Raw genomic sequence first — 15,817 nt, 5'->3', positions numbered from 1 at the left:
ATTTTACTTAATACGTCGTCCAGAATAAACAGCAAGCTCAATCGATATTAATAATATTTCGTCAGAAAAGTGAGTAAATTATACATCCAACGGTGTCTAATTCGTTTCTATAGGAAGGAAAATAACTGAGTTATAGCTGTAAAATGTTCAAATTTCATGTAATTTTTTACCATTTTCAGTCACTCGCTGTTTCAAATTTCCAGTTTTTACATATTTAATCATTAATTTATTCAGTTACAAGTATTTTATATTCCGGTGCTGTTATATTTTTATGTTTCATTCACTTTTTTGGACTTGCACATTTGTATTTTTGTATTCAGTAAAAATCAGTAATAATTCTCCTTCCCTTTGGTCATCCCTGAAGCTTTGATATCTTCTTTCTATTTCAGTCATATGTTGAAGAAACGTTTCACTCTCTTCATATGTTTCATCACCTATGGTAGATTTTCTAGGAAGAAAACCAAATTACTGAGGAGAAAATAAATAATTGTCTTATTTGAACCTGATTTCTTAATAAAAATAATAATAATAATAATAATAATAATAATAATAATAATAAAGAAATATAAAATGAATACACATAAGATAGTGTTTATTTGTTACAATGTACCGACCCAAAACAACAAATTGTTGTTGTGTGTGATGAATGAAAGTGAACACATGAGGATTCCATAACAAGTATTATGCGAGAAAAATCGCTTGATACTAGGTCAAGAAGTTCACCAAACAGATAAGATAGAAAGAATATTTTCCCCCCATATCCGAACAATTACCGTCGCGGCGAATGGTTTGCTGTAATATTTATTTTCGTTGATTGTGTTGGGCAATATTTTTATGTCTAGCAATTCTATAAATAAATTTTCCAGCGAATTAACGATTTTATGTGTGCACCGAATTGCATCAGTCAATAAATATACCGAACAATTAGTCATGTGTTTGTTGGATGAGTATGTGATACAAACTACAAACAAGCCGCCGCGACGTTGTTCCAAATCAATTTTGAATTAGCGAAATGCTCGACGAGCAATTTACCCTTCATTACTAATAGGTACCATCGCCATAGTTTTATTGACGGATTTATCCAATCTCCGACGCTTTATCTCGATTTTGTTTAACGTTCCGGACCTAATCGAATACGTGGAACGCGTAAAAATGAATTTGCCACCGTTAATTAATGCCACACTACACCATGGCACTTAATTAAAATGCAACTTCCACATGTAACATAGTGTATTATTGTTGGATTGTCCTTTTACCACCCTCTTGGCAAAATTCTCGGCTCCAGTGCACGGCCATTGTTTAAAATTTCCATATGCGTTAATTCAGCCTTTACACCAGTTCGGTTAAATTACCTATTAATGCTCAAGGGTCTCAGACTCGCACGAACTTTACAGATGTTCCAAATTAACCCCTTCGTATCCAAACTATTTGGAACTCGAATAAGTTCTCGCAAAATAAAAGCTTTGTTTAAAATATAAGGAACTTAAAGTTTAATTTTTAGCCATTCTCACTATTTGAGTAGTTTTTTTCAACAAAAAATAATTTTAATAACCCAATTTTTAAATTTTCAGTGGTTGGTTTATTCAGATATTTCAAGCTACTGCAAAAGAAGTTCAAAAAAAAAAAAAATGAAAATATTGATAGAAAGAACATTATCTATTTATTTAAATTTCCTATGGTTTTAATGTTAACAAAAAGTTCAATTGAGGTGGATATTTTCAAAATGGTTTTCAACTCATTGCATTGAATAATGAGAATTCGTTTAATGAATGTTTGAACAATACAAATGTCCAAATACATTAATTATTTCATTAGAGAAATCTTGTATTTACCGTTTGTACTTTGTCATTATTAACATAAATATTGTATATAATAATATATACATAGAAAGTTATAAATGTGTATTTACCATGTAAGTATGATTTAAGCTAGATATTACAAAAGATACTGCTAAAGTACACTACTCATAAAAAATAACATCCTTTAAAATATGTAAATTGTTTTCATTGCCCACTGCCCAGTTCACATGCTACAGACCAGCAGTAGTCTTGCTTCTCTATTTCTTACAGAAATGAATACATCTTCCTTGCTGATTTTCTACCATAGAATACATCTTCCTTTAGTCTTCGTTTTATGGTACTGACCGACACATTGAGTTCGTCCTTTATCATCAAGTTCAAAATCATTACTTGTGAAGCGTCTAAACCAGTCCCTGCACCGCAAGAATTCTGTGTGCTTCAGCTGCAGATTTCTTTTGAATAAAGGCACAAAAGTAGACCTTTTCAGAACCAATAAAAAATTAATTTGATTACACTAAAGTGAACTAACATACACTGAAATTTAAGGATAGATACAGTACTTATTCAAAGTCCTAACAGCTTTAACTTTCCATTCGATTTTTGACACTCTTTATGAACGATGTTGAAAAAAAATCAAGGGGCACTCGTGTTGTCCACTGTTTTAGCACCGGTCACCCTAAACAAGGAACTTTATAGTTTATTTGTCATTGTAAAACGTTGAAAGTGTGAATCACGAATAAATGCATCTCCTTTTAGTGCACATATAAAACGTACGAGCCAAACCAAACTGCCTATTAAAATTGGAATTAGATCGTAAAGTTGCTTTTATGAGAAATTACAAATGAACGCGGAGCATTCGCTTTATGACCTGCTTAAGAAATTAAAATTTTTATTAAAAATTTTCCTTACTGCCTGTCGCCGGTACGTTCCGTTCCGATCCCGGGAAATTTCAATATTTCCACAGTGTTCGAATAACATTATTTATTGCGTTCGGTGCATTTGCCGATGTAACCGACCGGCCACCCCCTCGTTTTCATTTCAACATTGAGCAATGCGCATCGCTGAATAAATTTTAATATGAGAGAACGGAAATACCTTTCCTTCTCGCCATGTGCTGCACAATTTAATTATTTATTCCTGCGATGCGTCACACCTCAAATTTTCATTTAATAAACCGGTATATACATGTACAATAAATAAAGTTTTATAATTTGATGTGGACGGGAAAAACATGGAATATTTGCGAGAGACGGTTGGATTTCAGTAAACCACACATTTTTGATCCAATAATAAAAATTTAAAACCCCTCTGTCACGAAAATACCTCTGTTTTAGTCATAATTTACGCTGTATTTTACCAAATTATATTTAAATCAATATTTTAACTGTCGAAATGTGGTTTCTCATTTTTTGATATTTCGTATAATTATCAAATTTTGTAGTTCATAAAATGTCACCAAAATTTCAATATTTCAAAAGGTCAAAGAATATTTGAATCAATAACCTGTTAAATGTTTTTTCTTTTTTGGGTAATGTTTTATAATTATTATTTATTAATTTATTAATGTTCCTAAAATGACACAAAAAAGCAAAATAATTACATATTAAATTATCAATGTTTCAAATATATAACAATGTTTGAATCTATAATAGAACGAGATGTTTCTTTCTTTTCTGGATACTTTCTTATGATTATAAACTCTTATATGGATTATTAAAGTTCTTAAAATATCACTAAAAAAATAGACTTCTTAAACTTCTAAAACAAAACATTAACATCTTAAACCACCAATGCTTCAACAGATCAAACAATATTTGAATCATTAATTGAACTGTCGAAATATTTTTTCTTTTTTGAAAAATTTCTTTTGATTTTAAACTTTTATATGAATTATTAATGTTCTTAAAATGTCACCAAAAAGAATAGACTTATTAAAGATTCAAAAACTTGACAAAAAGCAAAACAATAACATCTTAAACCTCCAATGTTTGAATCGATAAATAAATTGTCAAAATGTTTTCTCCTTTTTTGGATATTTTCTTATGGTTATAAACTCTTATGGGAATTATTAGTGTTCTTAATATGTTACCAAAAAGAGTAGACTTGTTAAAATTTCTAAAAATTTCACAAAAAACACTACAATGACATCTTAAACCACCAATGTTTCAACAAATAAAACAACATTTGAATCAATAATTTAACTGTCGAGATGTTTTTCCTTTTTTGGACATTTTCTTATTATTATAAGCTCTTATATGAATTATTAAAGTTTTTAAATTATCACCAACAAAATTAGACTAATTAAGGCTCATAAAATTTCACAAAAAAAAACAATAAGGTCTTAAATCACCAAATCAAACAATAATGAATCAATAATTGAACTGTCGAGATGTTTTTTCTTTTTTCGATATTTTTTATAGTTATAATGATTATATACGAATTATTAATGTCACCAAAAATACTAAAACATAAGTGTCTTTAACCTGGAAAGCAATAAATATTTTTTTTTATTTTAAAGCCTGTAAGATTTATTAAAATTCTTAAAATACTTTTGAAAATTTCATTCAACATTTCGGTATATACGCACACAATAAATATAGCAAGTATTATAATTTGATGCGGACGGAAAAAAACATGGAAAATATTTGCGCGAGACGACAGGCTTCCTGTCGGCCCGACATTTTTGGTCCAATAATAAAAATTTAAAATCCCCCTGTAACGAAAATACGTCGCTGTTAGTCATAATTTACGTTATATCTGAGCCGTGTTTACTCCCACTGGCTGGTCTAGTCTAGAAAACACTTTCTGCGTCCTTAAACCTTGACAAATGTCGCATAAAACGACGTCAGTAAGGCATTGCCAATATCAACTTATCGCATCTCGGCCCGTTTCTGTTACTGACATTCCGATTGCCACATTTCGAGAAATGATTCTGCTAAATGTTATCTGCTGCTGCACCATGCCCAACTCCAGATACAAACACGTCACGCCGTCTCTCTCTTTTTACAACAAACACAATATTATAACTAGACTGCTGTAACAATTTGCCTTATTGTACCTTATCTTGATTGTATAATTAATCCCACAATGAGTTTTATGACGAATTTGTGACGTATTTAACAAATTTTTTATGTAAATAATTTAACGCCCAGTCAAGTGTATTTAATAAGTCCTGGAACAACATGGTTATTATTTTCTAAAAATAAATCGTTTTATTACGCATTGTTATACATTAATTAAACATAAAATTTATGCATGGAGCCATCATAATGTGGAAACTGTAATAAAACCACTCATCTAACAAAATATGGCAGTAACACTTTAATATTCCAGACAACATATAAAATTGTCCTTCTAATATTATTTAATAACGTCATTAATCTAATAACAATCGCTTAATTAAATATGATGTAACATTTACGTATCATTATAAATTATTATTTCCATTATGTCAAAAATACACATGTTATCTGTGTTGTATATTATTACTAGACGAAATGTGCTGCCCTCGTTTAACATCCATATGAGTTAAAATAAATCCACGACTTAATTTGATCATCATGAGTGATCTGAATGTTTTGTATAAATAACAATCGAATTACAAAATTAAAAACACATTAAAGTCCATCATTTGTCAACAATTAATTAATATTATTAATTGAAATTTTTTGTTTATATTTGAGTCCATTAATTTTCCAATATAATGGTTTAATTGAAACTGTAAACAACTGACAAAAATCCCATAGATTTCAAAATATTATTTTCAAATAGTTAGTGCATTAAAATTTACAGGCAACCATTAAGGCACGTGCAAACTTAGTTGCTTATTATAATGCATGAATGAAATGCATTTTGCTGTGCTGCGGTTTGCATTAGATTAATGTTTAAATTCATCATTATTAAATATCTATTATGCCACGTTATAAAACAACAATTAATCACATACTACTTTAAATAATCAACCAGTTTGGAGGTCGTGATGGATTTTAACAATTGATTTCTAAACTAAACGCGATAATAACATAAATCTATCAAATTTTAATAGGTTATTTTATTATCTTCACATATATGAATTTGTAAAAATAGTGCCCTTTTATTTCAGTTAGATAATAAAATTATAAAAAAATAATCATCCCTTATTTTTTATTGTTGTTGTTGTTGTTGTTGTTCAATAATGAGATTATTCAAACTGTCTGTGAAATTTTAATATTCTCTGCCTTCAAATATGTGCTCTTTCAAAAATGGGAAAAAAGTGTAAAATATGACCCTTAATTTATCGTAAATAATAGAAAATCAAATGATAAATACATATTGATAACATTTTAATAATCAAAATTGAGGTACTCCCTTTAGTATGGCTATTATATGATAGATGGCAGTGTTCAATAAAATATAATTTGAGCAATACCATTGCTAAAGTTAGTTTTCCTTTAATTTTTATATATTGTATTACACGATTGAATCTGACTATTTTACAATAGATGGCAGTGTTAAAAACACATAATTTAGACGAAACATGTTGCAAAAGTTAGTTTTCCATTAGTTTTTACACTCACTCATTTACTGACGAAACAAAATTGATAAAATAAAATGAAATTTAATGAAAGAGCACAAAGCAGCATGCTATGAATGGGTTGCCTACATTTATGGATGGAATATGCTGCCCCCTTTTAAGCAACATTTGAATCAGTACAAAAGTAAACCAGATAAAACGTAAAAAGTACTTCAGATATTTTTTTATTTATTAGTAACATTAATCTATTGAATAATGAACCATTATACAATTTATCTGTAAATTTGTATTATTGTCTATAAATATTTTTGATTCTGAATAATTAAACAAACGTATGTAACAATATAAAACTGTAAAACTGTTTGAATGTGGCTATTGTTTAAAAAAAAGAGGCAGTGTTAAAATCCATAAATTATTCAACAAACAGGTTTTCACTGTTTATAATCTCCCATTGATTAACAAAATCAAACTAAATTTGACGAAAGAGCACAAAGCCGTACAGAATGAATGGGTTGCCTATAGTTGTGCACGGGTCGTGATGCCCCCTTTCAACAAACGCCGAAATCAATAGAAATGCAGGCTAGGTAAAACGTAAAAATTGTCAGTTCGCCGTGATTCGGTTTAATGAAAATTGTTTGCGTTATATAAGCGAGTGTGTTTCAGCGAAACGTCCCGCCGTAGCAGCAGACTAATTAATTTTGTAACCACTGACGTGTCCAAGATGACGTATCTCGTGTGTATTTTTATTCGCTATGCGAGCCAGTGTTAAATAATTCTATTTTGTCAACACAGAGATATTTTGCGGGGTCTGGAAATGTATGCGAAGTACGTAGACGCTGACGCACCGGACGCAACGCGGCCGACTTTCTGGACCCCTTGTCGCTAACCCGAAGCCTGCAAGTCTTTTGAACTCTTCGGGTGCCCGTCCCCGGACCACCGTCCCCTTCGTTCCGTTTGTTTGATGTTTAATTATTCGATGTTCTATTTTGTGTCAGACAAACTGGATTTGAACTGTGGACAAAACTTCTTGGACCCCTGCCATTTGATTCGGAAATATTTTTTCATTCACAGTTCGAACCTGTACAATCTAGACAAATATTCGAATATGATGGGTTATTTTTACAGTCACCACCAGTTTAAATATAATTTATTCAGTCGTTATAGGCAGTATTATGACGGAGAAGAAAATGCAACGTTCGAAATTTATCGTTTTGAAAAAATGTCTAGACTAATGCGTCACAGATTTATTTATAATTTTTATAATAAATTGACAAATTTACATTACGGACTTCGTCCGTTTCTTGATTTAAAACTTGCCAAAAAATAAAAAATGTTCAAAATTCACGTAACTTTATCCAAGATTTTTTTAAATTATAATTATAATTATCGCGATGTGAAACATTCAAGGACGGATATTTTTAACCGTAATAGAATTTCTGTTATTTTTATTATCTTTAACGAACGTTAATAAAATATTTTAACTATTTGTCAATATTTAAATGCTAATAATAATTAATAATAATTACGGTTATGCATTACTAAAACCCATAATGTGGTAGTAAACAATAAAACAAAACTATAATTGTTTTTTAAATAGGACAATCAATAAGCCAGACGTTATAACAGTTGCATATCTCGCCATGTCCACAGTGGCGCCATCTACTAAAGAATCAATAGTGCAGATGTCAACAGAGTTGCATACTTCATCGCATCAATGGTGGCGCCATCTAACATGCTGCGAAGCTATTGTATTCATTCATAAAATGTAAATTGTAGCAAAACAGTTTTAAATTTAACTCAATTTATATTGGTAATTGTAGCAGAAGGTCGTTTCGGATTACAACAATATCATGTTATAAAAAGTAATTATACCGATGTTATTTTACTGACAATAAGATTATAAAATGTGAATTAAATAAACAGAAAATAATTAAAATGTATAGTGGATTAAACAAATCGTGTTTCAACTTCATTAAATGGTACCATTTTAAATACATAATTTGCATCGAACTAAATCCGATTAATCTACAAACACAAATAAATTAATTACGATACGCTGACACCAACATTCGGATAAAATAATTTTGGGGCTGAACATCGGAAGCTTAGCAAATTACTAGTGTAATTAATTAAAGACTTTTTTAATGGTTTTATAATTTTTTTCACATGCAAGGAGTGTGTGACATCAGTTTGGAATCGAACCAGTCAAAGTCCCAGGAAAAGGGATAAGGTCAGGTCAGCTTAACACCGTGAAGGAAAACTTGAGAAATGCTGGAAAAACGTTTCGTCTCATTGTTGTGTTTAACAATTATCGTTAATTATGTAAATTGTTGGAGAAATGTTCAGTCCGTGTTATTTAAAAATTTTACAAGGAACGCGTGATTATATTTTAAGTTTACTATTATGATTATTGTCGTTCCAGTAAATATTGGGGGGAACGATATTATTTTAATAATTGTAAACAAACGTTATCCCACAACAGATTACAGTAGCACAGTATTTATCTAAACGCCGGAAAACGGAAAATTTCCCACGTTGGTGCGGTTTGGATGCTCAGCCTCGAATTATTGATTCTGTTTTCATGCTCGATTTTTAACGAAATGTTATTTCTGTATGTAAAAGCGTGTATAAAACGAGTTCTTAAAAATTTCACGTTTTATAGAAATACATGCACAGATTGCTTTATATTTTATTACGGGTTTACTACTACTGAAATAACTTCATGGGCTTGAGAGAATTCCTGACGTTTATACCTTTTTATTTACATCCCGTTTTATATTTTTGGGGTCCATTATCATTACTCATCATTTTTAATAGTAATTAACTATTTTGATCAAAACATTTTTTGGAAGCTTATCTATTGAATGTGTGAAAATAGGTATTTCCATTCTCTATCGAGTTTATTGCCATTATAAACATTTGAGTCTATTTGTTTTTTCTATTGACGTAAATCAGTAAATTTTATAATCGGTCTTATCGGAACTGGGTAAATGGAACACATTTTAATCTGGATTTTCACTTTATCAAACAGTTTTTGGTATTGAACGTGTCCCAGACAAAACAACATTTTATTCAAGTACAAAGATGCTATATTTAAATATTTGCATTGAAAAATTTTAATGGTTTTACCAGTTTGTGCCAGAATGTTAATTAACCTTGATCCTGAATTTCTGCCATTACATAATTACATCATTTCCGAACGCACTGATATCCTATACAAATTTTAAATGACTATCGTACTATAATTATATCATCATCAGGCACAAATTATAGTGTTACCCACTGCCCTAAATTATACTATTATGTACATTATTGTTATAAATTTACACGGCAATAACAATTTCACTTAGATGTGTGGGATTATTGTGTTTATGAATTCATTTAAACGTTTTGTTTTTTAGGTTTACATGCAAAAACAACATTTTAATTGCGTACAGTTATTAATTTATGTAAATGACACGCAACATTGAATATTAATGGTACAATTGAATCTCATATCTAAAGATACAGGCCAGAGAATTATTTATTGTTAATTAGGAAGTGTACACCTCTAATCAAAATATTTTATACCTTATTTAAAATAATTACACTATATTCTTTCTACAATTATTTTTTTAATACCTGAACCAAAATACTCTACTTCTACTTTTCTAATTAAATATTAAACAAAATAAATTGGCTCACTGATTTAATACATTAAATTATGTGTAAATTTTACTTAATAACTTCGATTACATGAATATCGTACTTTTAAAGTACTTTGGTAAGTCGAATGTTTAATAACTTGAAGCAAATTGGTTGGTACTGGCGTCCAGGGTGAAAATTATATGCAATTTTTACTTGAACTTCGGCTACTGTCGGATAGATGGCAGTGCGAACGCATATGTGCAAGAGCGCATGTACCCAGGTTATATATCGAAGCAAATTGGTTGTAAATGGCGTCTGAGGTGAAAATTTTGTGTCAAATTCGATTACTCGATTTTTTGATAACTCGAACTAAATATTTGACACAACCTTCGATAAGTCGAATTTTTTCTGCCTCAGATAAATTCCTCGAGGTTATTTAGATCTTAATGTTTCACGTTAATCATTATTTCCCTCTTCCCTGGAATGCTACGTTTCTCTCCTCCCACTAAAAGTAAATTATTCAAAAAATAATATAAATCTTAATAAAAATAAATTCGCACTATTAAGAGTATTGTTTAAAGTAATATCTGCGTCGTTTTTAAGATGCGTGACAAAAAAAGTAAAAAAAACCTATAGAATATTGAAATAATTTTTTTATACTGACTGGACAAAATTTGAATTAAAGCCTTTTATGATTTCCTGTGTTACAAAATGTTTGATCTTAAATTTGGTGCCATTTATCTGTCCACCACTGTACCTTCATTAAGCAATTTAAATAATCGAAATTACTCATTTCTAAATATTAATTTCGTTAATAACACAAGCATAATAGTTTTAGGAACAGATAATGAGTCACTTGGGGTCACTTCCTATCGCTCATTGTCTGATGCCTTTGAATCATTATTTATTGTTAAACTGGTGCCTAAAAATAGATAGTACACGACAAAGAGAATATCGATAATTGATGAATCAATAAAGTCCTTCTGGGCTTAGCCTGTGCGAAAAAGAAACGAATTGCGGTGGTGTATGAATATAATAAACAATATCAGTAAATTCTAGTTTAATCCGTACCAAAATTTGGTGTAATTAAACAGTAAAATGAGCTAAATTTAAATATAGACGACACCATAAAATGCTAACTGTTACTTTTAATGCATTTTGTTCCAAATAATTCGGAGGCGGAAACGACCATAATTAATTTGTTCGGCTTGTTTAGACAATGGAAATTGTTGTTAATATTATTATTTTTCGTACTTGCCATTGGTGCATTGATATTTTACTTCATCGATTATTTAAATTATGCAGGAACACGAATATTATAAATTTAGATGTACATTTTGCATACGTTTTTTAACTGCCAATAATTGTGACCTACAAAGAAAACCTGGAAACTGATTAGCTTAATTCAGCTAAGAAAATGATGAGAATAAATATAATATTTTCTAGGTTGAAGGAAAATTAATTATCTAGTCGTGCGAGTACCATTTAGTTGTGTTAAAACGCCTTTTAATACGACATTAAGTAAAAATTATGTTAAGATATACAATTAGGGGTGTGTCCGATGACTAAAACATGCACCAACATAATAAATAGTTCCGAGTCTTTCAGCTCGCGTTCTTCCCCCGATATGATTTAAAGGTGTGCCGTTTGCTCCGTTCTTAATGGATAATCGATTAATTACCACTATTTTTACTATTATTGTTATTATTATGATTACTTGTACAGATCCAGGCTAAAACAATTTTTTCGTCAACCCCACTAATAAAAATCCCCGATAAAATATTCAATTATCGGAATTTTTCATTACGTCAAACAATTCTATATATGTGAATCAATTTTGAATTTTGTTCTCAAATCTAATATTTTAATCGTTATTCATTAATTGACGTCTGTTACTAATTGTTTAATCTCGAAATTGAATCATTTTAAATTAATGTATTTATCAGATTATTTCAATATTTTACGTAAGTTTTACGTAAATGTAAATACTCACTCAGCACTCAAATTGTTATTATTTTTAATTAGAAATGTGTTTTACGTTTTAAACAAAAAATCACTACAATCTGTAATGATCAAAATTTGAATATCACATTCTAAATAAATTTATTTTTGTTGCTGCTAATTATTTTTTATTATTTAATTAAAACTCTGAACTTATAAAATACAATTAATATTGATTTGATTATAAAAAAAATTAACACATCATTTTAAATAAATTTATTTTCATTGCTACTAATTACTTTTTATTATTTAATTAAAAGCGAACCAAAAAAATACAATTAATATTGAATTGTTTATAAAAAAATGAATCACATTTTAAATACAGTTATTTTCATTGCTGCTAATTACTTTTTATTATTTTATTAAAATTGAACCTAAACAATACAATTAATATTAATTTGTTCATAAAAATTATGATTATGATTATTAATGTTGATTTGTTGGTAAGTGTTTCTTTAAAATTATGTATATTTTCACATAAATATGGTTATTGACAAGAATTGATTGATAGGAGAACGTAATAAATTTGCTTGAAAGGAAAAATTGTAGTTCAAACATATTTCTGTTTATCTTTAATCAATTTAAATTTAACGTAAATTAATCAGTGATCTCCCAAGGATAAATTCAGTTGAGAAATGAGCAGTCGAACTTAAATAATGAGTTCATAAAACGGCATAAACGAAACGTTGGAAATGCAAAACATTGAACTCTTGAAAATATCCGTTTAATAATATTCCACTTCCTGATGCGGCTACAGGTAAATGTAGTATGTAAGACCATTTAGTTGAACTTGTTATGAATGAAATGCAATTAAATTTTATGCCGGATTGAAACGTAAGTAATCATTTACTTTTGGATTATTCTGTCACGAGATGCCAATCCAGGAATTATGTTTAACTCATTATTTTACGTCATACCATCACTAATGACGTAGGTACGCAGATACATATCTGCTATAAAATTTAATGGTACCTGAACTTATTTTTGTATTTGTTTTGTCTAACAATATGGTAATTACTATTTTTATACTGTCTCACCGTTAATAAATACAATTACAATTTTATTTGTTTAAAAACATGTTTGGGTTGTTTCAATTAAAGTAAATAATAAAATGTTTGAATAATAATAATATAAATGTAATAAGATAATAATTATTTGATATAATTTTATTTATAATTCAATAAAGAAACAAGATAAGGTTGAACAAATTACTATTATTAATGCCATAATAATTAGATTTATTCATTTATTTAATTAAAATTTGCCCAAATCAATTTTATTTTATTATTTCATTTATAATAGTTTATATATTGTTAATTATGGTTAATGTGTTATTTATTAAATTTTTAGTTTAGTATACATATTATATTTTTATATTTAAATTAAAAAATAGTAATTTCTAAATAAATTTTTACCATTTTTTAAAACAAATTCTAATAAATATTATTATTAACATATTTTTAACGTATATTTTATTTATAAAATTGTTGATCAAAGAGATGAATTATACGAGACAAATAATTCCTGACTATGATTTATGATTAATGTCATTTGTTCAATATTTATTTCTATATAGATTTTATATTTTTATATTTAAATATATTAATTGTAATTTCTAAATAAATTTAAGTAACCAATATTCGTATTTTCAATCAATATTTTTTATTATATTATATATTAAAATATTTTTTATTGTCTTATTTGTTTAATACATATAATTATATAAAAATTATACTATTTATAATTTTAAAATTGTTGATTAAAGAGGTGAATTATACGAGACAAATTATTAATTAACAATATTTTTTATTATATTAAATATTTTTATAATATCTTTTGTTTGATATATATATATATATATATATATATATATATATATATAATTATATGAAAATTGTGTTGTTCATAATAATAAATGGGGTGAATTATACAAAAAATGACTCCCAGCAGTGATTTTATTTTCAACAAACTTTTTAATTTTACATTTATTCAATTTTTATATAAATATCACTATTTTAAAAATTTTTATGACTAAAATAAATTCGACGGTTTATAAAATAAATTTTAGATCATATTAAATTGAAAATGTGTCAGTTGTCAGTCATTTTTATATTGCCTAGAAAATACGTAAACTACAAAGTGTTGACCCTGTTAATTGTGATCAAAATATTTGTGAAAGTACCATTTCGTCAACATGTTTATAAAAATACTACTGGTACTTCCAACTGCCAACCGAACAATAAACATTAAGTAGAAAAAGCGATCGCCGAGTGGTGTGTGAGGAGAGTGGTGTCAGTAGAGCCGCAGTGACGTGGGATCGGAAAGCTCGGGCGGTCGGAGCTTTACTAATTTCGAAATACCAATACTGCTGGATTCGGCAGGAGAGTAAATTGCGATAGTACGCAGGCGCAGTGGCGGCCAGCCCTGCTACCAAGTTGTGCCAAGTCCCTCAATCATTTCATTCTGTCGGTAAAAGTGTACTGTAGCAGAGTTGGTGCCCGAAGTAAGCTGGTCTTGCAACCTAGTTGGTCTCGTATACGCGAGTTAAATTGTACCATGTTAAATCGGACAGATAAATTCAGCTAGTGACATCTGTAGTTTTTACTTATAGTAAAGTTGTCTATCATCAAAGACTACTAATTTTATCTGTGATATTAGTTATGTTTTTAAGGATTCTATTACACTAAATACTAAGGTGAGTTACATTATTTTTTTTATTATTAAAGTTTTCGAATAACTTCCTGCTTGTTTTTCCCTTTCGAAAACGCCCCCTCGCCTCGTTTCGTCCGCTACTTGTCAACGGACACGTTTTCGACACCCGTTTCGATTTTCCGCCAAATTATTACATAAATACGTCTTTGTTTTATTTTATTTAATCACTTTATTTAATTTATTTATGGATATTTCAACTGAACTGCGTCCTCTGGTCTTTTTCTATTAATAAATGACAGTCACCCCGGTGCATCCGCCAATTTTCGAAAAATTAAAATAAAATCAACAACAAAATCAATAATGAAAATTATTCATATTGCCATTGTTGATTTTTATTAAAAACAACAACACATGTACCTACTTCACTTATTAATATTGATTCCGATTATCGGGTAAATAACCCCAGGAAACCTATTAACATAACATCCATACTTCAGCAACTTCTGAACTGAAATGAAAATTATTCGACGAACACGTTCATGCAAATCAATTTTTTATAATTAGATGAATTGTTCACCCCATTGTACAGCATGGGCATGGCCTTAGAGTTATTTGACATTTTTAAGTTAAACGACCCAATTTTTTTTACCATTATGTAACTGTATTAGTTTGGAAAATTGAATTAAATTATTTAACTGATTAGTGTTTCAATAATTTTGTGTCTGTCAATCAGTATATAATAGATTGTGGTTCAAGAGAGTTAATCAAATAATTAATAAGTTGTAATAAATACTTGACAGATTATCTTAAATTTATTGTGAGGACTGTCGTCAATTATAATCTAAAATACAAACTCAAGTGTTACATATACAAATGTTTAAAATCAAATGTTTTTTTTTTTTTTTTTTTTTTTTGTATTAATATCTAAATTTATTGAAGTTAATGGGTTTCCAAAAATTCCAAAGTTTTGTAAATGAGATTTTGTTGTTGTTTTTATTACATAAAAAAGAAAACTAAATGTGGTTAATATAATAATCAATTTCATATTAATTAAATAATATTTTTAAAAAAAATTTATATAAAAACATTTTCTAAATTTAAAAGTATAACACAATTATTTTAAATACAATAAGGTGTATTAACATATTTTCTTTAACATTGCATTTCATTTGATACCTATATTATTTTTTCGTTATATTTAAAGTATTTCAATACAAAACATTTT

The 15,817-nt window shown here is 28.5% G+C and overlaps 1 protein-coding gene across 4 annotated transcripts in view; it reads left to right on the top strand.

Annotated features, from left to right (window-relative positions):
* The window catches only part of LOC109594709 (plasma membrane calcium-transporting ATPase 1), a 105,858-nt gene that overhangs the window by 54,142 nt on the left and 35,899 nt on the right, over window positions 1–15,817 (top strand). The window contains exon 1 of one of the 4 annotated variants that reach the window (XM_049969507.1): window positions 14,422–14,635. The exons of the other annotated variants lie outside the window; for them this stretch is intronic. The gene's annotated coding sequence lies outside the window, so the exon portion shown is untranslated. Of the gene's footprint in view, window positions 1–14,421; window positions 14,636–15,817 lie in introns of those variants that run through there. 4 annotated transcript variants of the gene reach the window in all.

This window comes from Aethina tumida, chromosome 1 (assembly GCF_024364675.1).
Source record: "Aethina tumida isolate Nest 87 chromosome 1, icAetTumi1.1, whole genome shotgun sequence".
Lineage (NCBI taxonomy): Eukaryota > Metazoa > Arthropoda > Insecta > Coleoptera > Nitidulidae > Aethina > Aethina tumida.
The sequence above is the reverse complement of the archived record's forward strand: the minus strand, read 5'-3'. Positions and strand labels throughout refer to the sequence as shown.